Source organism: Mustela putorius, unplaced genomic scaffold (genome assembly GCF_011764305.1).
Source record: "Mustela putorius furo isolate JIRA1106 unplaced genomic scaffold, ASM1176430v1.1 tig00000095_pilon_pilon_pilon, whole genome shotgun sequence".
Classification (NCBI taxonomy): Eukaryota; Metazoa; Chordata; class Mammalia; order Carnivora; family Mustelidae; genus Mustela; species Mustela putorius.
The window spans coordinates 24,987,757-25,006,098 of record NW_025421280.1 but is presented as its reverse complement, the minus strand read 5'-3'; the positions used below and the strand labels follow the sequence as shown (position 1 = coordinate 25,006,098).

Here is an 18,342-nt window from a genome sequence, read left to right as displayed (position 1 = left end):
TTATTCCCATTATAATGCAATTGGGGCATTATTTCTTCGATAATTTTCTGCTCTCCATTTCCACTTTCCTCCTTCTCTGAAGCCCCTGTCCCATAAATGTTGGCCCATCTCCGCTGACCCTTTCTGTCTCTTTTTCTCCAATTATCCACCTTTTATTATTTTACTATTTTTTAAAATTTTTTATTTTTTATAAACATATATTTTTATCCCCAGGGGTACAGGTCTGTGAATCGCCAGGTTTACACACTTCACTGTTATTTTACTATTGATTCTGCAAGATCTTCTTGATGTTTCAGTGTCATCTTTCTATTGTTTGTTTTTTTTTTAATGGCATGAAGTATATTATAATAATGAAGCTAATAATTATCTTAAATAATTAAAATTAAAATTTATTTGAAATAATACACATTATTTTATAATAAATTATTTAATAGAATATAAAATTTATTATAATAATTTAAAAGTACATTTCCAAAGGGATTTATTTTGATTTTTTTAAAAGATTTTATTTATTTATTTGAAAGACAGAGATCACAAGTAGGCAGAGAGGCAGGCAGAGAGAGAGGGGGAAGCAGGCTCCCCGCTGAGCAGAGAGCCCAATTCAGGGGTCCATCGCAGGGCCCTGAGATCATGACCTGAGCCAAAGACAGAGGCCTAACCCATTGAGCCACCCAGCTGCCCCTCCAAAGGGATTTAAAACAGGCTCTGAGTTTCCAAGTGGGGCTCCTATTATTTTTTATTTTTTTTAAAGATTTTATTTATTTATTTGACAGACAGAGATCACAGGGAGGCAGAGAGGCAGGCAGAGAGAGAGGAGGAAGCAGGCTCCCGATGCCGGGCTCGATCCCAGGACCCCAGGATCATGGCCTGAGCCGAAGGCAGAAGCTTTAACCCATGGAGCCACCCAGGTACCCTGGGGCTCCTTTTAAATAGACTGTTTTAGTGTTATGGATGTATCATCTTGACTCTCCATGAGGATCATTAGAGTTTGGGGTTTTTACTTAAGTTTTCTTCCATTACTTAGCTCTACCTCCTTGAGGTTCATGTATTCTGTTTACTTACCTTGGTCTTTGTCTTTTATTTTCCTGTGTGAATGGTGATTGGGGCAGCCTTTATCATTTACATATACCAGGCTGGGTGTTGTAACTGAGGTAACTGGGGAGTGTTTCTTCTTCTGTGAGTAAGAGCTGATTGCACACTCTCTACCCGTGGAGGAGGCATTGACCAACAGGCTTCAGTGTAAGCTGGAGAGTGGGCAGAGGCATCTAGCCTCCACCCTCACCCCACACCCTGCCCACCCCCACCACTCAACCCCCCTCCCCCACTGGTGCTGTAAATCCTAGCCCTTTAGGCCAGCTTTTGTTTATTTTTAAAAATTTTTTTTCCAGCCTCATTGTTAGCATATTATTTGCATGATTGTCAGAATTTGTAGGTTTCATTTTGTACATGTATAATATTGATGTTATATTAGTTGATATTGATTAATTCGTCCTTGTATGTTGTGGTGGTTTTGAAATACCTGTGATGCTCCTCACAGGAAGGGGTAGAGTCTGTGTCCTCTTCTCTGCAACCTAGGGAAGCTCTTACGACTGTTTTAATGCACAGAATGTGACAGGAGTGGTGCTGTGCAACTTCCAAAGTCAGATCAGTAAAGGTCATGCAGTTTCTGCTGGTCTCTCTTAGGACACTGACTCTGAGGCTCCATGTGCCATAGGAGGTCTGGCTGTGCTGAAACCTCTCTGGGGAGAAACTTCATAGAAAGATAGGCAGGTGGGTAGGTAGATTGATCCAGAAATGAAGCGCTAGATTTTTAAGTGGCTGGATAGATCCATAGATGGTGGAATGAATAGATTGAAACTCTGGTTATTTCAGTCTTCCTAGGCTCTAGACATGTGAATGAAGAACCTTGCATGATGATCCTGGCCTGGCCTCTGTCTTTCTGCAACTGCATGACAGACAAAGCAAGAAACACCTTGCTTAGCCCAGCTACTCGAGATCACTTTTGCTGTAAGCCCTACTGAGCAGAGAGCCTGATGGCTCAGTGGTACAAAAATAATGAATAATTAATTAATTAATTAATTAATTAAAAAAGAAGAAGAAGAAGAAGAAGTGTTTCTGGTCCAGAAACATAAATGGTTCCCATCAGTGGTAGTTGTTACTTGCATTATTAACGAAACCCTCCTAAACCAATTAAGATCTTCAAATTCTTCCATGTCACACGGTCTCCCACTCCATACCTGCTCCCTGACTCTCCTGTTAGAGAAAGACTCATGAAGTTTTAAAACCCGAAAGGAAACAAAGGAAACATCAGAGCCAACCCCCTTATTTTACAGTTGAGGACACTGACATTATGACCCCCTCACCCCTCCTGTTGCACACTTGATAGGTAAGTGACATGGAACTAGAACCTAGGTCTCTAGGTAACCGGATTGATGTCACTGCATTTCATCATTTCCGGCCCCGGACCGGGGGTCACCTTTTAGACCCACAGCAAGGGCCCGACTCTTTAGGCTGGCCTACCCACCAGGTCCCATCGTAATCAAGAGAAAGCTGCTTAGTGGCCTGCTCATGCGCCTGTTTATTTATAGGTCAAATCAAGACCCCATTCGGGCTAGTACACTTGTGTAAACAGCTATGACACACAAAGGGAACCAAACAAAATAAAGCCACCTAAAAAGGGATTCTTCTCATTGAAAGAGGGAAGTGAGAGGGGTCTGGGCTTTCCAATATTAATTATAGGATGTGGCAGGGAAGGTGTGGGAATTGAAACAGATTTGAAATTCTCCCTTGCCTACAAATCTAATAAACACCAAAGGTTTTTATTTTGTTTTATTTTTTTTTTTAAACAGACAGAGGTACACTTGCGGGTAGGTCTCAAACCAACGAAGGAGAAAATGCCACAGTGTATGCTACTGTACAAAGTGCTGTCAAAAGCAGAGCTGGACAATTCTTGACATCATCAAGTGGCCTCCCCCCAGAAATAGTATGACTGGGAGTTGGTGGGGGGTGGGTGGTGCTGGAGGCTGTGGATGGGAAGGTAAGTGCACAGATTCTGAAAAGGATTACTGAAATCCCCAGCTGTAAGGCAGCAGATGGGGAAGGGCAGGTTCTAGAGTAGAAACCCTTCCTACCAACATATTGAGGATAAAAACAAACTCGCAGCAAGTACAAAGAAGAACCAAGCATTGCCTATAATCTCTTCCCATATTGACAACCATAATATATTATCATGTGTTATTACGCATCACCCAAATCTTGTGCTACATACAATTTTGTATGCTTTTCTTCACTGACTAGTCCATCATAAAATTTATCCCGTGTCATTGGAAATTATCCACAGAGATCATTTCAAGAACTATAGAGTGTTTGTTGACTATACCATAATTTACTTATTTCCTAATTGCTGGATATTTTCCCTGATTTTTCAATATTAAAAATAAGTCATCAATAAACCACTTTGTGTCCTACCCATGGTTTTCCAGAGATGCACTTCTCTCTTAGCCTCTCCTTGTAAAGAGAAAGGACACTCATGTTGTTATGAAAATAAAGGTTAATAAGCTGATAAAATGCACATATTATGTTCTAATAAATATTGTACAAAAAAACTGTAGGCAGTGCTCATTTTCTTCTTGGCACCTGCTGTGAGGAAGATCTCCGTTTTACAGATAAGGAAGCTGGGGCTCAAAGAAATTCAGTAATTTGCCTAAGGTCACTGAGCCAGCATTTCAACTCAGGCAATCAAACCAGAGCTCACACTTTTAATTGCTTTGCTCTATTGCCCCTAATAAACTGTGGTTCGTAATCAACAAAATGATGCCTTAGAAGGACACAGGAAAACGCACATGGTAAGATTAAGAGGATAAAAGCAGCTGATAAAGCAATACATTCAGTTTGGTTCTTACTTTTTTTTTTTTTTTAAGTATCTATAAAATGCACAGGACAAAGAAAATGTCTGTCAAGATGGGGGAATAATATGTGCGATTTCAATTTTCTTCTTCCTGCTTTTCCAGATGTTTCTATAATGACCATTCCTTGCTTTTGAAGTCAGGAAAATGTTAATGTATCTCTGTCCTTCAGTTATTCAGCTATATGAGAGTGCCATATATGAGGTCAAATGCGGGCTCTGGGCTGGGAGTTGGGAGAAGCAGGAGGACTTCAGGGAGGAGGAGGTGTTTGAATTGGGTCTTAAAGTGGTATGAAATTAACACAGAGAAACCAAGGACAGAATGATGGTTTTCTGCTGCTTCTGAATACATCCTCTTGTTTCTGGAGCCCTACGGCCATATTATCTCCCTGGGGTCTATGAGTGTCTGTGCTGTCATATCTGCTTGTTTTCTTTTGGGGAAGGGGCTATCTGGGTTGGCGGGTGGGTGCACCCCACGTCCGTGAGAGAGTATGTTTCCCCCTGCTTTGGTCATGGTGGTCTCCATGACACCCATGATTCAAGGTGGTAGGTTGGGGCATGTCTGTGGTTTGTAGAAGCCACTTTAGAAATGTCTGCAATTTCCTATTGCTGGAAATGACTGCACACTTCACGCAGAAAGGTGAGATGGCTTAAATGTCAAAAAGCACACCCCACCCCGGGGACTCTGAGCCCACAGAAAGAGACCCTCTAAGGGCCCATGGAGTGGTCTTTCTGAGGCTGGCTCTGTGATGAGAGTCGGTTTCACACCTGGCCAGGCACTTCCGGGCCACAGAGCCCCCACCAGAGCATCTCAGCAACTTGATCCCACAGAGGACTGTAGACATTGTTCACAGAGATGACACCGAACTGCACCTGGCAATTTTCTTGGAAAAAAACATCACCGCTAACCAAACCAGAGGCAACCGTCTCTCCTGTAAGAAAGCAGTTCCCACCTCCCAGTTCACGGAGAAATTCCCCTGTGTCAGCCGTTGGTCATCACATGCTTCGCAAGTCATTTGCTTCTGGAAATGCGGAAGGCAGCCGGCTGTGAAATCTCCCAGAACTTGGGGGAAGGAGGCCCGTGCCTCACCCATGTCTCAGTACCTTGCCATCAGCCATGTAAAGGTAAATTTAAAACTGACCTTTCCTAGTAGCCGAAAGGGAAAGAGACCCTTCCCTTCCCTTTCACAGAGTGTTCCCGGGGTGCAGATGGGGGTGGGGGGGGGATCCTGTGTTTGTGAATTCTTCCCCCTGTGCCTTTGATAGGTAGGTAAATATTGGCAAACTTCTTCTTCTTCTTCTTCTTCTTTTTTTTTTTTAAGATTTTATTTATTTATTTGATAGAGATCACAAGTAGGCAGAGAGGCAGGCGGGGAGATGGGGGGAGCATGCTCCCTGCTGAGCAGGGAGCCTGATGTGGGGCTCAATCCCAGGACCCTGGGACCATGACCTGAGCTGAAGGCAGAGGCTTTAACCCACTGAGCCACCCAGGCACTCCGATATTGGCAAACTTCTTGCCAGCTTTCAAACCCCGGCATATTCATTTAGGGCTTAATGTATCTTACATCTCTTTGAAATGCAAACCTCAGTGTCTGTGGTCAGACATTGCCTGTCACCATAAAGCAAGGGGTAACCACCTGTTTGTCATAGAGGCAGAGACGATCAGCTAGAGCACCCCAGCTCCCGCCGTGGGCTTGTGAACCCAGGTGAACCATGAGAGATTCACAAGGTGCCGTCAGGCCCTCCTGTGGGAAGGCCAGTTACCCTGAGCCTTGGACTCCTGTTTTTAATGGATCGTGGCTGCTTGGTGGCCATGAAAATGGCATGCTCTCTTTCTGGCTTTGTAATGGTGGTGGACCGCACTGTAATCCACTTCAATGCCTATTCAATAATAAAATGGTTTCCTTTTTCTTCTCACTCTTGTGGAGAAGGCTCTCTGGAGGGGGGCGGGCAGGGTTTTCACAGCCCCCAACACTGATGAGCACCAGCTGGATGCGAAGGCCATCTGTGACGCGGTACGAACAGTGACAATTTGGGACCAGTTCCCCAGCATGTGTGTTTCTGAACAGGTGAATCCCTCTCCCCACCCCCTTTTTTCTGCCCACTCCTCCCAGGGCCAGCCCTGGGCCCCAACTTTCTGGCCCCGCACTGACAGGACCATGTGCCTGGGAGCAGCTCTCTGTGTCTGGGTCAGTGACCAGATCGTCCCTTTTTCCCAGGCCTTCCCTGCCGTGCTTCAAGGGCTCGCTGGTCTGGGCCAGCTGGCCTAGAGCCACAATGCTGCCAAGGATCCCTGTAAACCGGGCCCTGACATATGCAACTGAGGTGGCACCTGCCCATCTCCCCCCCCCCCCACGGCCCCCACCGGAATGCTGGGCCCACAGGTAGCAAGGGGGTGTGATGAGTGTCACATCCCCCTTTGTCGGGAAGGGGCTGTGCACAGCTGGGTAAAGAGACCACATCAGCTCTCAGCTGTCCCCTTTGTTGGCCCTTCAGAGTCAGAGGTGAGTCACTTGTGTTCTTTACGTAGAGGTCTCTGAGCCTAAAGCAGGCTCTTTCCAGGAATCTGGCTGCTGCAGTGGTTTCAAGAGAGGGCAGATGAAACAGAGGCATCTGGAAGATTTGGTTGCCCCCCCCACCCCATTCTCTCTCTGTTTTGTTCCCTTTCTCTTTTCTCTGCTGTGGAGATGAACCAGATTGGGACCAAGGCTGCATTTCTCAGCCAGAAGTTTCCCTTCTAGTCATTCGGACACACCCAGCAGCTTTTGGCTGCAGAGGTGCATTTGTGCAAACGTCCTTGAGAAACAAAGACATCCCCCACTCCCCACGCTGTTAAGGGGCATAAGCCACTAGGATGACTCGTTACACAGTCTGATCTCAAATTGTTCATACCTGGCCTCAGAGTGGCCATGGGGTGGTCTGGTGTTTGGGGTGCATCCAGAGTCAGACCAGCAGGTGAGGTTGGGGTCTCCAGTACTAGGTGAGGAAAAAAGATCATGGCTCCCTCCATCTCATCTGTTCCTTGACAAAGTTCCTTGCTCTTCCCTCTCCTGGAGACAGAAAAGATCCATTCCCTCTATTTTTCTGCTTCTCTAAAAAAGAGAGCTTCCTCTGGAGATTCTGGTGATTGGTTCGGGAATGTATCTGAAAGGAGAAGAATTAAGATAAATGCAATTTCATATGGACATGGGGGGGGGTGTGCTGTGGTGAGTGCTGTGAAGTGTGTAAACCTGGTGATGCACAGACCTGTACCCCTGGGGCTAATAATACATTTTATGTTTATAAAAAAATTTAAAAATTTAAAAAAAAGATAAATGCAATTTCAAATAGGCACTCCTTCTTATGTATAGTAGATAGACCCTGGGTTAACAATTTTCTGGGGAAGGAAGTTTTTCAAATGTAGGAAGTGGGTTTTACTATTTCATTTAGTCTTGTGATACACCTATCTGCAGAGAAAGTATCCAGATATAATGACATTATTGATCCAATAATTTCCCCAATTTGAAGTTCAAATATTTACATAGATATTTTCTTCAGGCTTTTTTTTTTTTTTTTTTTTTTTAAGAATAATGTGGTCTGGTATAGCATCCTGAAATCTTGATTTTAACTTTGTTTTAAGGTTATGAAAGTAACATACATTCAAGGTACCCTTTTCCATCCAGGAGTTTTAAATTTTAATGTATCTAACTGTATCCATCTTGCCCTTGATGGTCTGTTTATTTTTACTTCTCTTGATAGATTGCATAAATGGCTGTAGTATTTTCAGTGTAGGTACTCATGTCCTTGCAGTGCGGCTTTGCAGTTCCTCCTGTTGTTGGGAGGTACAAGCTATCTCTAGCCTTGAGTCTCCATACTTCCCGGCCAAAGGAAGATGGCAGAAGTGATGATGCTGAGGCTGTTCTGAGCACCGAGGACCTTGGTGCTGCTCCCTCTTGGAGCTCCGCCAGCTGCCATGTGAATGAACCCAAGCTAGCCTACTGGATAAAGAGATAGATGGCCCTGTCACCCCAGTGGCCCCAGCCAACAACCGGCTCCCAGCCAACCTGGCAGCTGGCCATGGTTGCCTGCATGAGCCCAGCAAAGACCGTAAGAACTGCCCAGCTAAGCCCAGCCGAAACTGCTGACCTGTGGAATCATTGACAATTAAAAATGGCTGTTACACTCTTACGTTTTTGGGCTGGTTCATTGGGCAGCAATATTTAAACAAGACATGTTTTGTTGAGGAGCGTTCTCCCTCTCTTGAGACCCTAAAGCGTCTTCTCTATTCTCAAGGTTTCTTCATTTTGCTTTCCCTGTTTACATACAAAAATGGATCTGGAATTAATTTTTTATTGTGTGAGAGACACAATGCATTTCTAATGAGACCTAATGCATTTCTTCTAACTTGATTGTTTTCTGTATTTTTAAATACTTGAAATATTTCATAATAAACATTAGTCATTTTTTAAAAAGACGTGGCTGCTATAGATTTACAACAAAAAGAAGAGCAAAACTTCACCAATAATAACACCACTTAACAATAACCACTTACAATCTTGTGAAGGGGGAGGGGCAAAATTGAAATCAAACTGTTTCTCACTTAGCATAGCATCGTATTTCTCTATAGCCAAATTATGCAAGCTAATTTTTAAAGATTACATATAGTTTTGTCCTATGAGGACAGCAAATTTACTTAACCAGGCACTTACTTAGGCTGTCTCCAACTTTTCAGTATGAATGCTAGCACAGCACTATTCTTTATTTTCTTAAGATTTTATTTATTTATTTGAGAGAGCGAGAGAGTGTGCACATGCGAGTCAGGGGCGGTGCAGAGGCAGAAGGAGAAAGAAATTCTCATGCAGATTCCTTGCTGAGCTCAGAGCCCAACGCGGGGCTCTATCTCACAACCCTGAGATAATGACCTGAGCCAAAACCAAGAGTTGGATGCTGATCCAACTGCGCCACCCAGATGCCCCACAGCACCAAATATTCTTGTACAAATATTTCTGATTAGTTCTTTAGGATTACATCTAGAAATGAAGTTTTGGGGTCAAAATATGAACAATGTTAAGATCTAAAATGCATTTTGAACAGCTGTGCATGAACAGATCCATTCATCCCCATGCTTCATCCTCATGCCTTTGCTGAAATAAAGGAATGATCCAATCTCGGATGATTCATCGAGTCAGAACAGGATCACACGCTAATGAGAACACAGAATTTGGGAGAAGCAAAGAGGAAAAGTAGTAATTGATTAACACAGTAACTTCTGTTCTTCCTCTTAAATTTATTTGACAAACAAACCCCCAAATTGCACCAATACATAGGGGCCATTCCTCCCCAGGGCAACACCCTGCTACGTGGAGTCTGAACCAAGAGCCAGGTACAGATGTTTGGGACACAGGAAGGATTCAGACTGAGCTATTGCTCAGAGCAAAAGAGGAATGCACTGGGGCCCTGCTTATCTGCTCAGGAGAGGCCCGAGGGGCCAAATGGTCACTCATTCTAACATGTCAGTGTCTGTTATTAACCATCACGGCACCAGAGGCTGGGAACACAAATGTGACCAGCCTAGAGAGAAATTTCCCTGTCCCAGAGATGAGAGGTCTTGTAGGATCCAGCTGTAGAACACTAAGAAAGCACAGGGAGGGGTGCCCCACGTAGCATGGGTATCAGGGACAGTCTCCCAAAAGACTGCATGTCCAGGTGGATCTTTGCTTGGCCAGGCAAGAGTGGAACAGGTGTTTGTGGTAACAACAGGACAGATAGACTGCAGGGTATAAGGTGGAGAGCTTGGTGGAAAAGGTCAAGTCATGGGAAGCTTCCTGTGGCTTGCCCTTTATCCTTTCCAGGCCCTACCAGATCTGGTCCCACCACCTTTCTGAGTCCATCCCTCTTCAGCCACCATGCACCCCCCAACCAAAACCCTGCTCTAGCCACATTGTGTCTCTGCTATTCTGCAAGGATACTTCCATCCCGACCTTGACCGCTGTGCTTGCTCTTCTCTCTGCCCAGGACGCTCTTCCCCAGGGTAGATGTAAGGCTTTCTTCCTCACTTCCCTCAGGCCTCTGCCCCAAATGTCATCGTCTAAGCAGAGGCAATTCCTCTGACAAGCACATCAGATGGCTTGCCACTCTGGCCCCTTACTCTGCTGTTCTCTGTCCTCTAACCCTGCTATAATTTTCTTCTGTTTCTTGTCTATCTCCTATGCCTACCGTCTAGTAGAATGGGAGCTCCATGAAGATGGGGACTTTGGCTTTTTCATTGTTCAACCAAATAAAATCTACCAAATAGTCTATTCCTGGTGCCCACAACACTGTCTAATGCATAGTAGGTGCTTTATAAGAATTTGTTGAACCAAAGGGAGAATTTTGTCATAAAGATGAGGATCCATTGAAGACATTCTAGTTTGGAGAGAAAGAGTTGGATTACACTCTAAAGTGTAATCTTTGGCTCGTTTCTTCTTTTCTCTTACTGTATCAGTTGGGAGCAACAAGTACCAAGCAGTTTCAGTCCCGTTTTGCAATGAGGAAGTTGCCAGTGACGTGTTGAGTATGAGGGTGGAAAAGTTGGTGGGCCATGTAAAGAAAAAAGACAAAGTTTGGGCTAAAACTTAGGGTGAAAGGAAGGTGATTAAAAAAAAAATAGGTCTACCTGATTCCAAAACTATTATTCTTTTTAAAAGCTTTTCAAAACCTTTGTACTGTAAAATAATTATAGATTTCAGATAGTGAATAGCAAGTACTGAGAAGTCCAAGGACTCTTCACTCAGTTTTTCCAATGGTTACATAGTAGGTCATTGTAGTATAATAACAATAACAGGAATCTGATTCTGGTACAACCCTATGATCATTTTTTAAATTATGTAACATTTTGATATCATTTTCTTTGCAAGTGTGGATTCTTGAAATCATCATGACAATCAAGATACAGAACTGTTCCATTACCACAAACCACAAAAATACTACTTCTATGGATAATCACACTGAGTGCCCCCCGCCTTCAATCCCCCACTCCTGGTAACCACTAATTTGTTTTCGATCTCTGTAATTTTCTCATTTCAAGAATGTTAAACCAATGTAATCATAGAGCATAGAATGTTTTGAGATTTTCTTCCCCCTCTTCTCCCCCAGGATACCCCTTTGAGATCCATATCCAAATTGGATGTATCACTGGTCCATTCCTAGTAATTGCTAAGTAGCACCCCATGGCATGGACAGACCACAGCTGAATCATTCACTCATTAAAGGACATTTTGGATGTTTTCCAGTTTGAGGTTATTACAAATAAAGCTGCTGCTAACAATCTTGTTTAAATTTTTATGGACATAAGTTTTTATATTTCTGGGATAAATGCCAAGTATTTCTATTGCTATGTCACATGGTGGTTGCATATTTTGATTTTAAAGAAACTAACAAACTCTTTTCCGGGGTAGTTGCAACATCTGCATTCTCAAGAGCATTATATGAGTAGTCCAGTTTCTCAGCATCCTGGCCAGCGGGAGGTATGGAGACATATCCTTGTGGTCTAAATTTGTATTTCCCTAAAGCCTAGTGATGTTGAATATCTTCTCATGTGCTTTGCTGTCTCTGTGTCCTCTTCAGTGAACTGTGTCTTCATGTCTCTGCCCATTTTTAAATTGGATTTTTTAAAATGTTGAGTTGTGAGAGAGCTTTATATATCAGAGATAGGAATTTTATCAGCTATGTGGTTTGCTGATTTTCTTCCGGTTTGTTGCTTGACTTCTCATCCTCATAATGGGGTCTTTTGAAGAGTAAGAGTTTTTTCATTTGGATGAAATCTAGCCTTTCAATTTTTCATTTTCTAGTTTATGCTTTGGTGTCATGCCTGAGAACTCTTCACAAGTTATAGGTTTCAAAGGCTTTCTTTTATGTTATTTTCTAGAAGTTTTTATAGAAGTTTATAGTTTTATAAAAGTTTATAGTTTTATGTTTTACATTAAATCTGGGATTTTTGAGTTACTTTTTAAATAAATGTGAGGTTAGGTTGAGGTTAGTGTTTTGCTTATAGATATAAAATTACTCAGCCTCATTATGTTGAAAAGATAGTCCTCCTTCTAATGATTGCCTTGACACCTTTGTCAAAGTCAGTTGGCTGTACTTGGGCAGGTTCTTTCTGGGTGCATTATCATATGTGTTTCTCCTTCTGCCAATCCCACACAATCTTGATTTCTGTACTTACATAATAAGTCCTGAAATAGGGTAAAGTGGTTCCTCTCCTTTTGTTATTCTTTTTTTCAAAAGTATTGTAGCTATCCTAGTTCCTTTGCTTTCCATATAAATTGTAGAACAATCTTGTCTATACCTGTAAAAATCTTTCTGGGATTTTGAAAGGAATTATGTTAAACTTGTATATCAATTTGGGGAGAATTGACACCTTTACTATGTTTAGCTTTCCAATTTCCAATCCATGAACATGGTAAGTCTCTCCATTTATTTATTTTCCTCAATATTTTGTAGTGCTCAGTATACTCACCCAAACAGGCTCTGTTAGATTTACACCTAAGTAGTTGCTGGTTTTTTTTTTTGAGTGGTTATAAATGGTATGTATTTTTAATTTGGAGGACTGTTGCTATTGCTAAAATGCACAAAAGAACTTATTTATGTATATTTGTCTTGATTCTTGTGACATTGCTGAAGTCACTTATTAGTTTCAGAGGTGTTTGTTTTTTGGTAGATTCCTTGGGTATATTCTGTATAGACAACCATGGCATCTGCAGGTATAGAGACCATTTTGTTTCTTTCAGTCCAATCTTTGTGCATTTTATTTCCTTTGCTTGGCTTAGTCCACAGGTAGCATTTCCTGAACTATGTTAGCTAAAAGTACAAGAGTGGACATTTTTGCCTTTTTCTCAAACTTCTAGGGAAAACAGTCTCTCCCCATTATGTATAATGTTAGCTGTAGGTATTTCATGGATGCTCTTTATAAAGTTGAAATTTTCCTCTATTACTACTTTCTGGAGAATTTTTTTTTTTTTTTTACCATGAACAAGTGTTGAATTTTATCAAATGTTTAAATTTTTTATCATCAGTTTGGTTAAATAGAGAGCCAGGCAGATTCTTAGTGGCATATGTTCCTAGTTTCTAAATACTTGAAATTTTTAAAATATTTTTTATATTATCAAAAGTTTTGACAACTTTTGATATTTTACATTCCCAAATCAAATCCTAAAGTAAATCTTGGTTCAAATTGACTTTGAGATTTCCTACAGGGTCCTTGGAAAATAAAAAAGAATTTGTTTTTTCACATTGTAAAAAGAGAGATGTTAAAAGTAATTAGATTTATTTGATAGGTTGAGTTGCATGGGAAGAATTTGTCACGTAAGAAGAAATCTCTAAACTTCACTAGGTTATACTCATATGGGTAAAATATTATTAATGTAATACTGGAGGCACCTAGGTGTCTCAGGTGGTTGGGTGTCTGCCTTCAGCTCAAGTCGTGATCTCCAGGTCCTGGGATCGGGCCCCATGTCAGGCTCCTTACTCAGTGGGGAGTCTGCTTCTCCGTCTCCATCTCCCTCTACCTCTCCTTTCCATTTCTGCTCTGTCACTCAAATGAATAATGAATAAATAAAATCTTTAAAATATATACAAATATTGTATAAATTGAAGTGCCTAAAATTTTCAGTGCCCTCTCAGTCCATGATATGTCCAAGGGCTGCTTTGTCTGATTTTAGACAACAGTTACTAGCCATAATTATAGTTATTATTTTTAAAAGTTGAATGCCATAGAAACAACCATATTTCTTTGTCAAATGAACACTAATCAGATCTTTTGTCACATCATCTTAAGTCTTCTGTTATCTACAGTTTTTATTTTACTCTGATGCTTCCCTAAGAACATTTACAATCAACTATAGGCCAAAGTGCTTGTCATAAGCCAAAAGGGACGGTCTCATCTCAGAAACCCATGGAAAGAACTATGTCAGATACTCTGGAGCACAGGCTTCTGATGGTTACTTAAATAACTTCACCCTGTACCATTGGACTGAATCAGGATGTCCAGAACTCTCAGACATAAACTGATGGTTTCATGAACCTGTTAACTGAAGATCAAGCATAACAAGAATTAATAATGTAAGACTAAATTAACTGGGCAGCCTTGACATTTTAACAATGTTTATTCTTCTGGTCCATAAGCACGGAAAGTTTTTCTATTTTTTTGTGTCTTCCTGAGTTTCTTTCCTGAGTGTTCTGTGGTTCCTAGAGTATAGATCCTTTACCTCTTTGGTTAGGTTTATTCCCAGGTATCTTGTGGTTTTTGGTGCTATTGGAATCAATGGGTATTGAGGAGGTAATCTTGGAACACTACATCGAAAACTAAGGATGTATTATGTGGTGACTAACATAACATAATAAAAAAATAATAATAAAGCTGAAATTAACTGATAGCAGATGATTTCTTGCTTTTGTTTGGAATATCAGTGATGCTTTAGTGTTCTATTTTCTGGATATAAAGAATTCCTTTCTCTTTTTTCTTATACTACCTATAACTCATGACAACTTAGTAGATTATATATTTTTTCATTTTATTTTATTTTGTTTTATTTCTTTTCAGTGTTCTAGCATTCATTGTTTATGCACCACACTCAGTGAGTGCTCCATGCAATACGTGCTCTCCTTAATACCCACCACCAGGCTCACCTAACCCCCTCCCCCTCCCCTCCCAAACCCTCAGTTTGTTTCTCAGAGTCCACAGTCTCTGATGGTTCATCTCCCCCTCCAATTTCCCCCAACTCGTTTCTCCTCTTCATCTCCCAATGTCCTCTATGTTATTTCTTACGCTCCACAAGTAAGTGAAACTGTAAGCAGAAACGAAACATGTATCTTTTTCTCCTTGCCAGAATTCAGAAATACTCTTATTGAATATTCTTATTTTTTTTTAAGATTTTATTTATTTATTTGACAGAGAGAGATCACAAGCAGGCAGAGAGGCAGGCAGAGAGAGAGAGAGAGAGGGAAGCAGGCTCCCTGCTGAGCAGAGACCCTGATGGCGGGACTTGATCCCAGGACCCTGAGATCATGATCTGAGCTGAAGGCAGCAGCTCAACCCACTGAGCCACCCAGGCGCCCAAATATTCTCAATATTTACAATACAATACAATTTGCAATACAATTATTTGCATAGGTTCAATAAGAATCTGCCTTTCTTGTAACCATTGGGGAAAAATGATTGCACAACCAAGACTTGGACTGGAATGTCATATTTAAGAAAAATGGATAGAATCAGATATGACCTGACAGTTTTAAGGAGTGAATGATGACTTTATAGAATCAATGTTTACAAAGCCCTCTTGAGAAAACAGTCCTTGTTTATAAAACTCTCTTGGGAAAACTTGGCTTACAGTATTCTCAAGCCTTATGAGTGAGTAAAAAGGTCACTTTCTGGCAGGCCCAGGATATTTTGGGGTCCCCAAGAAGTGAGGAATCCACTTAAATCGGTAGGTATTGCAGGTGAAGTCTAGTTCACCTAGACTTCCTTCACCTAGGTGAAGGCGAGTTCTTGGATTAATGTCTTAGCCTTCAGAGGCTTTTAAAAGTTTAATCTGAGATTTCTCATAGCAAAATAAACTTTTAAAAAAGCCTATGTGGTCAATAACCTTTCTTTCTGCACTTGTGTAAATGAGGAGGTTCTACATATTTTGCAAGCAAGAATAAACTTATTTGGGGCGCCTGGGTGGCTCAGTGGGTTAAAGCCTCTGCCTTCAGCTCAGGTCATGATCCCAGGGTCCTGGGATGGAGCCCCGTATCAGGCTCCTCAGGGAGCCTGCTTCCCTTCCTCTCTCTGCCTGCCTCTCTGCCTACCTGTGATCTCTCTCTCTGTACAATAAATAAATAAAATCTTAAAAAAAAGAATAGACTTATTTTGATTATCTGATCCAAAGGGGAAGTGACCACAAAAATCTTACATTTTAATAGAAAGCAATAGCACACCTCTGGGTTATAAGATCCTCATCCTGTTCGTTGTTTTTGAGCTATTTTTTTTTAACCTCTTTATAAACTAGATGGTTTTGTTACCTACCTGTAAATTGGACTGGAACTTGTTATCTTAGACATTTTGTCAGTCGTTACCAAATTCTCAATTCTTCTACTATACTTCAGTGTCTGGATCAACTATCCAAACTAATGTTTCCAATTTTTTCTACCATCCTCCTGAATTGATGTTGATGAGAACTAAAACCTGACTGCCCAGATCACTGAGAGTCTCCATTGCCTTGTATCTGGATTTTCTCTCAGGATCTAAAGAAGCCCCACGAGCTGAATTTGGATTGCTCGATATAGGACTCATCCCCACAGCAGAGCCTGAGAACATGTTGTCTTTGTGCCTGGAGCTGTTGTGCCTGGACCACTCAAGAAGGTTACCTCCCACCTCATCTATGCTCTGTTCCAGGCAATACTCGTGACTGTGAGCAATCTTATCAAAACTTCTTTAATGTTGATGCCATCCCCAAAAGCATTCAAGCTGCAAATCGGGAAATCTGTCACATTGCCATCCTCATTCAACTGTCCAAAGATTGTTTGAACCCATTGTAAAAATAAATAAATAAATAAATAAATAAATAAATAAATAAATAAATTCCTCGACTGGCTGTCCTCTGAACCCAGAAACTGGGTTTATGATGTTCCAATCATTAGTCTTCTTTTTCTTTCCATAGAAACCATCCCCCTCATTGACGCCTGCTTTCTTGCCTTGTTAAGTCTCAACACATGATTCCATTAGTATGTCAACAACAGAAATATGTTGAAACAAACTACATAGACAACATTTCTTATATAAATCTTCTCCCAGCCTCATGTGTTTTATGAGCCAAGAATGTCTGTCTTGAGGACTTGGCGCCATCCCTTAGAAATGTCATCATCAAGGGGCGCCTGGGTGGCTCAGTGGTTTGGGCTGCTGCCTTCGGCTCGGGTCATGATCTCAGGGTCCTGGGATCGAGCCCCGCATCGGGCTCCCTGCTCCGCAGGAAGCCTGCTTTCCTCTCTCTCTCTCTCTGCCTGCCTATCTGCCTACTTGTGATCTCTGTCTGTCAAATAAATAAATAAAATCTTTAAAAAAAAAAAAAAGAAAAAGAAATGTCATCATCAAGAAAGAAGTAGGAGCCTAACCTTGATAAGCACCAATTGCAAACATAGGTGGTCCTAATCCCATTGACCAGTGACCCAGCTTACATTCTCCAGTACTTTTTCACTGTCTCACTCCAGCACTTAAAACTCATCTGCCTTTTGTTTCAACAGAGTTGAGTTCAATCTATTTTCCAATGCAACAGTTTTGATCTCTAACAGGGTCATCTTGAATAAAATCTTTCTTGCCTCTATTTCTGTCTGGCAATTTTTCTTTGACATCTTCCAGACTACTGTTGAACTCATCCTCTAAGGTTGTTTTTGTTTGTTTGTTTGTTTGTTTGTTTGTTATTGTATTTTTCAGTTCTAAAATTTCCACATGGTTCTTAGGTTTCCTATTTCTTTGCTCAGACTTAGTTTGTTTCTTTTCCAGGGTGCCCGTAATTACTTGTTGAAGCATTTTAGGATAGCTGCTTAAATCATTGTCAGATAATTGTAATATCTATTTAAAAATTCAGTTTCACTGGGAGGAGGGGGGTATGGTATGGAGAGAGTGGTTAGGATTATGGACATTGGGGAGGGTATGTGCTATGGTGAGTGCTGTGAAGTGCGTAAGCCTGATGATTCACATACTTTTACCCCTGGGGCAAATAATACATTTTATGTTAGTAAAAATAATTAATAAAAAAAAATTCAGTTTCAGATCTTCCTCGTCTTGAGTAAGATTAATGATTGTTTTTATTAAGACCTAGAAGTTTTGGGACGCCTGGGTGGCTCAGTTGGTTAAGCAGCTGCCTTCGGCTCAGGTCATGATCCCAGCGTCCTGGGATCGAGTCCCACATCGGGCTCCTTGCTCAGCAGGGAGCCTGCTTCTCCCTCTGCCTCTGCCTGCCATTCTGTCTGCCTGTGCTCACTCTCTCCCCCTCTCTCTGATAAATAAATAAAATATTTTAAAAAAAGACCTAGAAGTTTTGATAGCTAAAAATGCTAACATTAAGATAGATGAAAGATCTCACATCAACGACCTAACTTTACACCTTAAGGAACTAGAAAAAAAGAGAGTAAACTAAACTCAAAACTAGTAGAAGGAAGTAAATAATAAAGATTAGGGTAGAGATAATTTTTAAAAAGAGAGAACAGAATAACAATAGAGAGTATCAACAAAACCAAGATATAGTTCTTCAAAAAAAAAAAAAAATCCAAATTAACAAATCTTTAGCTACATTGACAAGAAAAAAGAGAAAATAACTAAAATCAGAAATGAAAGTGGGATCATTATTGCCCATTTTACAGAAATACAAGGATTATAAGAAAATTATATATAAACAACTGCATGCCAGCAAATTGGATAACCTAGATGAAATGAATAAATTCCT

At 41.1% G+C, this 18,342-nt stretch overlaps 1 long non-coding RNA gene across 1 annotated transcript; it reads left to right on the top strand.

Annotated features, from left to right (window-relative positions):
* The first annotated feature begins 4,586 nt into the window (after nucleotides 1-4,586).
* Nucleotides 4,587-16,725, top strand: LOC123392280. Its single transcript, XR_006606981.1, has 3 exons — nucleotides 4,587-5,029; nucleotides 10,780-11,388; nucleotides 16,142-16,725. It is a non-coding gene; the product is annotated as an uncharacterized LOC123392280 (long non-coding RNA).
* Nucleotides 16,726-18,342: the final 1,617 nt, after the last annotated feature.